The 8,010-nt window shown below is 44.1% G+C and overlaps 1 non-coding gene across 1 annotated transcript; it reads right to left on the reverse strand.

The window, feature by feature from the left end:
* Positions 1–6,014: 6,014 nt before the first annotated feature.
* On the reverse strand, positions 6,015–6,121 carry LOC112084729. The gene has a single exon (XR_002898390.1). It is a non-coding gene; the product is annotated as a small nucleolar RNA R71 (small nucleolar RNA).
* Positions 6,122–8,010: the final 1,889 nt, after the last annotated feature.

Raw genomic sequence — 8,010 nt, forward strand, 5'->3', positions numbered from 1 at the left:
CACGCACTCCCTGATTCACCTGACGAGAGGATTAGGCGCCCTTGGCCTAAACGAGAGAATCTGCGCATTCCAACACGCAGGATCTGGGACGAGCCACCTCGAGCTGTTGCTGAGAGCGTTGAGTGTCTACACAGGCCAATTTCAGATGACTGGGATGATTACGACACTTTCTTCTACAACGCCTGGCTCAATGTGAAGATACTCCCCACCAGGTTTTTGGACATTCTGGATATGAGGCGTTTGGGTTTGGATTCTGAGCTCCTGCGTTTGTTGACGAAGCTTGGATTGGGATCTATGGCTACCAGACCCTACGATGTGTTTCCTGACCTTGTTCGTCATTTCTTCGCCTCTGTTCGCATCTACTACACCAACGAACATGCTCCAAATGCGCAGGAGGGCACTCTGACTTTCATGATCCGCGGAGTTCGTTACAGGCTCCCCTTTCGCGACCTATGTGCCTTATATGGGTTTCGCAAGGATCTCCCGAGAGTCACCTTCCCTACTCAGATGTTCGATGTGCAGGATTTCTGGTCCCATTTTGGGAATGGGCGTTATGATTTGAAGACTACGTCTCAGACCGACGTGCGCCACCCTGTTCTGCGATGCCTTCTACGTGTCCTGGGCAACACTATTCAGTGCAATTCGACCCCGGGTAAGATGCGTCTCTCTGAGTTGGCTCTTCTTTATGTTGGCATTGGTGATTTGACAGATGGTGAGCATTACCGGAGTTCCGCGCACGCTACTGATGTCAACATGGGAGCTGTTTTCGCTCATCACTTGGTTTCTTTGCAAGCCAAGCCTTTCTCTGGAGCAGGTACGACGCAGCGCACTGAGTCTGTTGGTAGCTTGCTGACCCCTATCTTCCAGTATTTTCGGATCAGCACGGAGAACAGCACCATTGTCACGACTCGCCGAGCTATTGATTTGGATCACCTACGCCACGCTTCCTGGATTAACCACAACAATCAGTGGTCCTTTCGCACTACAGCTGGTTCATACCGGATTCAGCTCCCTGATCGTGCACGCACTGACATAGGCACCACATGCGCCGCGCTTCGTTTCATGCCAGAGAGGAGAGTCTTGATTGCTGTGTCTCGCGGTTCTTCTTCCAGAGCTCGTGCTTCCACTTCCGAGGACGATCAGATACCTCGCTCCGCCGACACCACAGTACCTCTCCCTGATCTTCCCACTGAGCCAGAGGTTCCCATGGAGGCTGCTGCTTTCCAGCGGTATGTCATTCAGAGTTTTCAGAGCATCTGGAGTGCCATCGCTACTCTCTCTCGCTGCGGATGTGTTCGCCCTACCTGCCCGCGATCTCGCTCACCCACGCCCTCTGATGATGCTACTACCAGCGATGGGGACTAGTTCCTTTGTCATTCTGGTTCTGTTTTCTTGTCTTGTGTTTTTCTTCTCTTTTATTTTCGTTTGTTTGCGTATGTTGTGTCAGCTACACTTGTTGTGAGACTTTGTTGGATTTATGGATCTCTGGGTTGTATTGTTACTACTAACTTTTCTCTGAGTGATCTGACAGTGCTAACATAGATGATCACGATGATTGCTCTCTGCACGGTGGTGTCGAGCGACACCATCTTTGGTATCGCGCGTCACCACCCTTGCACTTTCGACCTCAGCTTGTTTTCATCTGAATCTGAGCTGTGTGTTGGTCGACCTAACTGAGTAGTAAGATATTCTAACCCGTTGCATTCTTCCTTCTGACTTTCTCTTTTGTCACCACCTTCAGACTAGATAACACTGGGGACAGTGTTATTCAAGTCTGGGGGAGGTAGTTGCTGACATTGTGTTTGTTTTTCTTAAGAGTCAGTTGTGTCAAAACGTTTTTGAGTCAAAACCTGTTGGAGATCATGATGCTTTTCCTGGAATTATTGTGCTGACCTTTCACCTAAGTGACCACTGCTGCAGATTCAGTCTAGATCCGACTAATGAAAAATCCAAAGGCTGACCAGTTGACTAGAGGCGTCCACGTTTCCAACAGAATCCACTAACCTGAGCTAAGTATTGAACTTCACTTTTAACTCGCTGATGTGACTAATGCCTTAGAGCTTGATTCCTCATTCGTACTTGATCAATGAAAGCCTGTGTGAAATTTAATGAAGTGATTTCTCTCCCTTGTAACGAGCTAAAAGAAGGCAAAAAGATTGAGATGATTTTCGCTTAGGAGTGAAGGGCTAGGAATGTTTCCAATGATCCCATTATTTCACTTCTAAGTTGGAATGATCACACAAAGGAAGGAAGTGAGGGGTAGGAATGTTTCCCATGACCCCACTATTCGCTGAAAACCTTTGATACAAGGTAAGGGGACAACTCGGGGACTTGGTGGCAAACACCATCAGTACTCGCAGCTTTACCCTTATCGAGTATGCGCCATAAAAAAAAAGAAGAAGAAAAGAGATGATGAATGTGCGAAAAGAATAAGTCTGGGGGAGAGAAAAGTGCCAAAGTTTGTATGGCTGATTTGTTTGAGTACAGAATGGGAAAGAATCTAGAAGGTTCTTGGCATCTGAATCATCAGTGAGATCCAGCGATGAAGGTTTATGGACCATGTTGTGGAATGTTGGATTTAGTCTGGAAAGCTGTGATATATTCATAAATTGCATCATTTAATGTACATATTCTAGTCCAAATCATGTCTCATTTGCATGCATTTTAGGTGTTTAAGCATTGTTTTAGGACTTAGGAGATTGCATTAGGTCCAAGAGAGTTTTGCATGTTTTGGAGTGTTAAACAGGTGCTTTTGGAGTTTATTTGGAGTGGAGGATGTGATTCAGATGAAGAAATGGAGTTGAAATGATCAAAAATGGTGAAAAGGAGCAATTTTGGGTTTCTCGGCAAAATGATATACTGATGGCCGAAGATTCTCGGCCAAAATCCTTCCCGCGGGTAGCTTTCTCGGCCAAAAACACGTACCGCGGTCAAGTCTCTCGGCCAAAATTCCCGGGTGCAGATACATTTCCGAAATCGCGTCACCGGAAGCTCTTGCCGGCAGATTCAGCTGTCGGAGTCTTCATAAAAGTTTGAGATAATTGAGTCAAGAGTTCATAACAGTTGGAATCAAGGCATTTGGACCACGGAACTGAAAGATATGGTAATCGGAAGACGAACAGGTCTCATACTCATTCCGGAGCAATCCGATACCCCTGAATGATCGCCTGTCCGGGGAGCCTTCCGGTCCGATTCAGACGGTGGGTGCTTCATAGAAGTTGGAGAGCATTGCATCACGGTCTCTTAGCAAGTGGAATCGTGGAATTCGGACGCGTGAGAAGAGAGATAAGCTTGTCGGAAGGAACCCCAGTCTCGCAGGTATTCCGAACCGAGCAGATCAGTTCTAAAGGATGCGAAGGACGGTGCATTTCCAGGCCGATTTAGTTTCCGGGTCCTTCATGAGAACCAGAGACATTTGAGTCTTCTTTCCAGAACGTCCAAGAGCATTCAATTCGGATCTATGAGCAGAAAGATACGGTCTCCGGAATGGACACATGTCTAGACGCCTCTCTCTGGTCGTGTACATGCACTGCAAGGATGTGCCCTCCAGGAAGCCTTACACTTCCCAAGAACCGAAGCTTCCTTCACCAAAGTTGGAGATAAATGAGTCCTCTGTCTTCTGCAACCGAAATCATTCAATTCGGACAAGTCTCATAGGAGTTACACTCTCCGGAATGCGAAGTGGTCTAAGCTGCTCTGGATGCTGCGAGATGGTCTTGCGACTTGGTTAACCCGCAGGCCTGAAGATGAACGCCTGAATGCTGATGCTGCGAGTTGATATGTGCGGGTAAACTATCACTGGAAGAGGTCTGAAGCTCAAGAGCAAGAGAAATGCTAACTCCACAATCGTGCGACTTAGGCATGCGAGTTAGCCGCGCCTGGAACTATGCCGCACGATCACTCGCAAATCACTCCGACTTGAGCCTGCGACCTAGGTGCAACAGAGACCAACCTGCACAGTTTGTACATTCCCCAGAAACCGCCTTAGCCCTGCGAGTTGGAGAGGAAGGAGACCAAGCCGCAGCAACACTCGCAAAACACTCCTACTTAGGCGTGCGGCTAAGACAAGGCGATTTAGGCTTCACAAGACAAGTCTTCATCTACTGCGACTTAGGTGTGCGACCTGGGACATACTGGACTGACCCGCAGGATTTCCACTTGACCCAACTGAGCCGGGTCAGTACCCAATTTGTCCTGGGCTGACCCGGTCCATTAGCACTAGGTATGTAGTTTTTTTGGGAGAAAAACCCTGGGACATCATCTTCTCTCTGAGTTTTCTCTCTAGTTTTCTTTCCTTTTTAGTGTAAAAACGTTTTTGATTAAGAGAGATCTCAAGGATTTAATCAATCTAAGTCTGTTTCTCATCATCTCATCATCTCATTTCTGCTTCTAATCATGATTAACATCATCTCTTGCAAAAGATTAGATGTGTTCTTCATGATTAGTGAGTAGTCATCTTTTAAGCTTCTAGGTGTGTAGATTAGGGTGCTTAGATGTAGATTAATGATTGTTTAAGCTTAGATTCTCTTCTCCTTTCCTTAGTTAGCTGATCCTAATGCTAGATCCTTGCACATCACTTGGGTCTAGAATCTGGGTTTTTCATGCACCAAAAGTGTTTGATGAAATGCCTGAATGAAAGCTAACTAAGGGTTTATGCATTAATGTCATGGGAATGATTGTTAAATGCATGAATGGCATATTAGAACTGTTTCTTAATGCTCATTGATTCATATTTTACAAATGATGATTTGGTTTGAAAATGGATTAGTGTAGAGGTTAGTGCCTTCATGAGAGGATTAATCTAGATTAGAGTTCTAAGTTAATTGGAATTTGAGATCATGTGATGCTTGCTTTATCTTTCTGTATAAGATTCAGTCTTTCTTAGCTCTTATTTTGATGCACAAAGAGGCTGTCTGGTCATGTTAGACTTGGAACCTTATGCTTGTTAACTGCTTATTCACTAATGGGAATTAGTCTTGAATTGGTAATTAACAAAGGGATTTCTGTCATGAGAATGAATTAATCTGAATTGGAAGTCTAGACTAAAGATTTGCAAGTGTTGCATTGTTTGCTTAGCATCATGAATTCACATTTAAAGCACCCTAATCAATGATCACATCTAGAGGTTTAGCTTTCTTTTTATTTGAATTTGAGTGTTTGTTTAGTTTCTCTTGCTTTTTTAATTCTTAATTACTGTTTGTTCTTGCTTGTTTTGTTATATGCTTTTAGATAATTTTGGTTACCAACTCATCTGCTTATTAGACTTGGATTAAGAATTGATCCTCATAGTTCTAGTGTCTAGAGTCTCTCCATTTGGATTGATACCTCAAGTGCTACAATGACATGAGTAGTTGAGGAATTGATCAAGGATTGAAAAATTCCTACTATCAATTTGGCGCCGTTGCCAATTGGAGAGTTCATTCTAGCATTAGGACTTTGGATCTTCTTGAGATCAAGTCATTTTCTTTTGTTTTACTGATTACCTTTCAAGTGCTGTCTTTGTTTTCAGGTGTATGAACACCAGAAGTCAAGCAAGGAGACAACGAGAAAGAGCTGAGCACATTGCGAGGTTGGGTATGGATCAAGGGCAACAGGCTCATGGTGGTAATGGAAACCACCAGAATCAAGAAGAGCCACCGCCTCCACGTCCAAGACAAGTTGTGGGAGCTGGTGATGAGGCCAATGCTCAGGGTCAAAGACATGGGATTCAAGCCCCAACACCTGAAAACGATTTTGAGATCAAATCTGGCCTGATCAACATGGTGCAATCAAACAGGTTCCATGGCTTGGCATTAGAAGACCCATTAGATCACATTGACAACTTTGATAGAGTTTGTGATCTAACTAAGATGAATGGAGTGAGTGAGGACAGTTTCAAGTTGAGGCTATTTCCTTTTTCTCTAGGAGACAAAGCTCATCAGTGGGAAAAGTCTCTACCTCAAGGATCAGTCACAACTTGGGAGCAATGCAAAAGAGCATTTCTAACCAAGTTCTTCTCTTCATCAAGAACAGCAAGGTTAAGAAATGAAATCTCAAGTTTCATTCAGAAGAACCATGAATCATTTTGTGAGGCTTGGGAAAGATTTAGAGGGTATACCATGCAATGCCCTCACCATGGATTCTCAGATTGTCAGCTGCTAAGTACATTCTACAGAGGTACTTTACCAGAGGTCAGACTTCTCTTGGACACAGCTTCAAATGGTAATTTCATGACTAAGGAAGTCAATGATGCCATGACCCTAGTGGAGAATGTAGCTCAGAGTGATGAGCTTTATGGATCAGACTTTGAAAGGAATTCAAGAGGGGCTGTGAGTGCTGAAGAGGAAAGGACAAGGAAAGACATCAAGTCTCTCAATGAGAAGCTAGACACACTTCTCTTAGCTTCTCATCAGTCAGCCAACTTTGTTAGAGATGTGAATCATGTGTTTCAAGACACATTTCAAAGGGAAGACATCACAGCTGAGGTGAACTTTGTAGGTGGCCACCAAGGTTACCAAAAGGGCTTTACCTACTACAAGAATCCCCCAAACCAGAACTTATATCCTCAAAACACTCAACAACAAGGTTTTGTCTCTCCCCAACAACAAAGTCTCCAACATAACTCAGAGAATAAGAATCAAGAAGTGAAGAACCTGCTCCAGCAAATCCTCAAAGGTCAAGCAAGTGGTGCCATAGACTTCAACAAGAAAATGGCAGAGATTAACAACAAGGTGGACTGCACTTATTCTGATCTTCTAACTCAACTTTCAACCTTGGCTTCCAAATTCAAGACTCTAGAGAACAACAAGGGCCACTGCAGTTCTCAAGCTCAAAGATCTTTACCAGGGACATCAACTGCACATCAAACAGAATACTGCAATGCAATCCTCTCAAATGATGAGAATCATGCTGCTGTCCAAGAAATTGAGGACCTTCTCCATGGCAATGTCTCAAGTGACAAATGCCTGACAAAAGATGATGAGGACGCCATCATAGATGAGTTTGAGTTCCTGTTCTGTGATCTCAATGAGGACATTGAGAAAGAAGGTGGGGAGGCAGCTTGTTTTGATATGAAAGAGAATGATTCTGAGATTGCTGAAGGAAAGGATCAGAGAATGGTTCAAGGAAGGACATCTGATGGAGTCTCTAGCACTGGCTCAACAAGGGTGAAACCCAAATCTATTCCCAAGCTAGGCAACCCAGGAAAGTTCTCCATCTCATGCTCTCTTGGAAATTTGAAAGTGGACAATGCTTTGTGTGATTCTGGATCAAGCATCAGTGTAATGTCTTTAGACATGGTGGAGAGACTAGGGATCAAGAGTCTTAAGCATCACCCCATGTCAATCACCTTTGGAGATTCATCCTCAAAGAAACCATATGGAATCCTTGAAGACTACCCATTGAAAATTGGTGAATGCACAGTTCCAACAGATTTTGTAGTTGTGAAGATGAAGAAGACAAAAGAGCTACCTCTTTTGCTTGGAACTCCATTTCTGAACACCACAGGAGCAAGGATGGACTTTGATACTCAAAGAGTGGTGCTTGCTAAGGTAGATGATGAAGTATCTTATCCTCTTAAGCCTCCTCTTGCTGGGTTTTGTGGAGTTATATATGATGATTCTGATGAGTTGAAACACTATGGAATGATGTATGTGGGGAGTATTGGAACTATAGAAGAAGCTATACCCCTTGCATCTGTTGAGAAAAAGAACGAATCCCTAATAAGACCTGATCTTGAGTTTGAAGGGGATTTCTTTAGTGATGATGAAGCTTGCTTGGAATCTCTATCTCCTACACCAAGTGAGAAGGAGATCAGCAGCAACAAAGGCAATGGCTCAGGGTCTCAAGACAAGAACCCACCAAGAACCAGACCATTCACTCTTGAGTCATCTTCTCAGGTCTTAACTCTCACTCCTTGGAAGTTTGTTGGTGGAGCTGTTGAATACAAGGTTAAAGGCAATGGAAGATCAAGACCATTTGCCAGAGTCAGAGCTATCCTCACACCAGAGTTCATAGACAAAGGATCTAATG

Source organism: Eutrema salsugineum, unplaced genomic scaffold (assembly GCF_000478725.1).
Source record: "Eutrema salsugineum unplaced genomic scaffold, Eutsalg1_0 scaffold_4, whole genome shotgun sequence".
In the NCBI taxonomy this organism is placed as follows: Eukaryota; Viridiplantae; Streptophyta; class Magnoliopsida; order Brassicales; family Brassicaceae; genus Eutrema; species Eutrema salsugineum.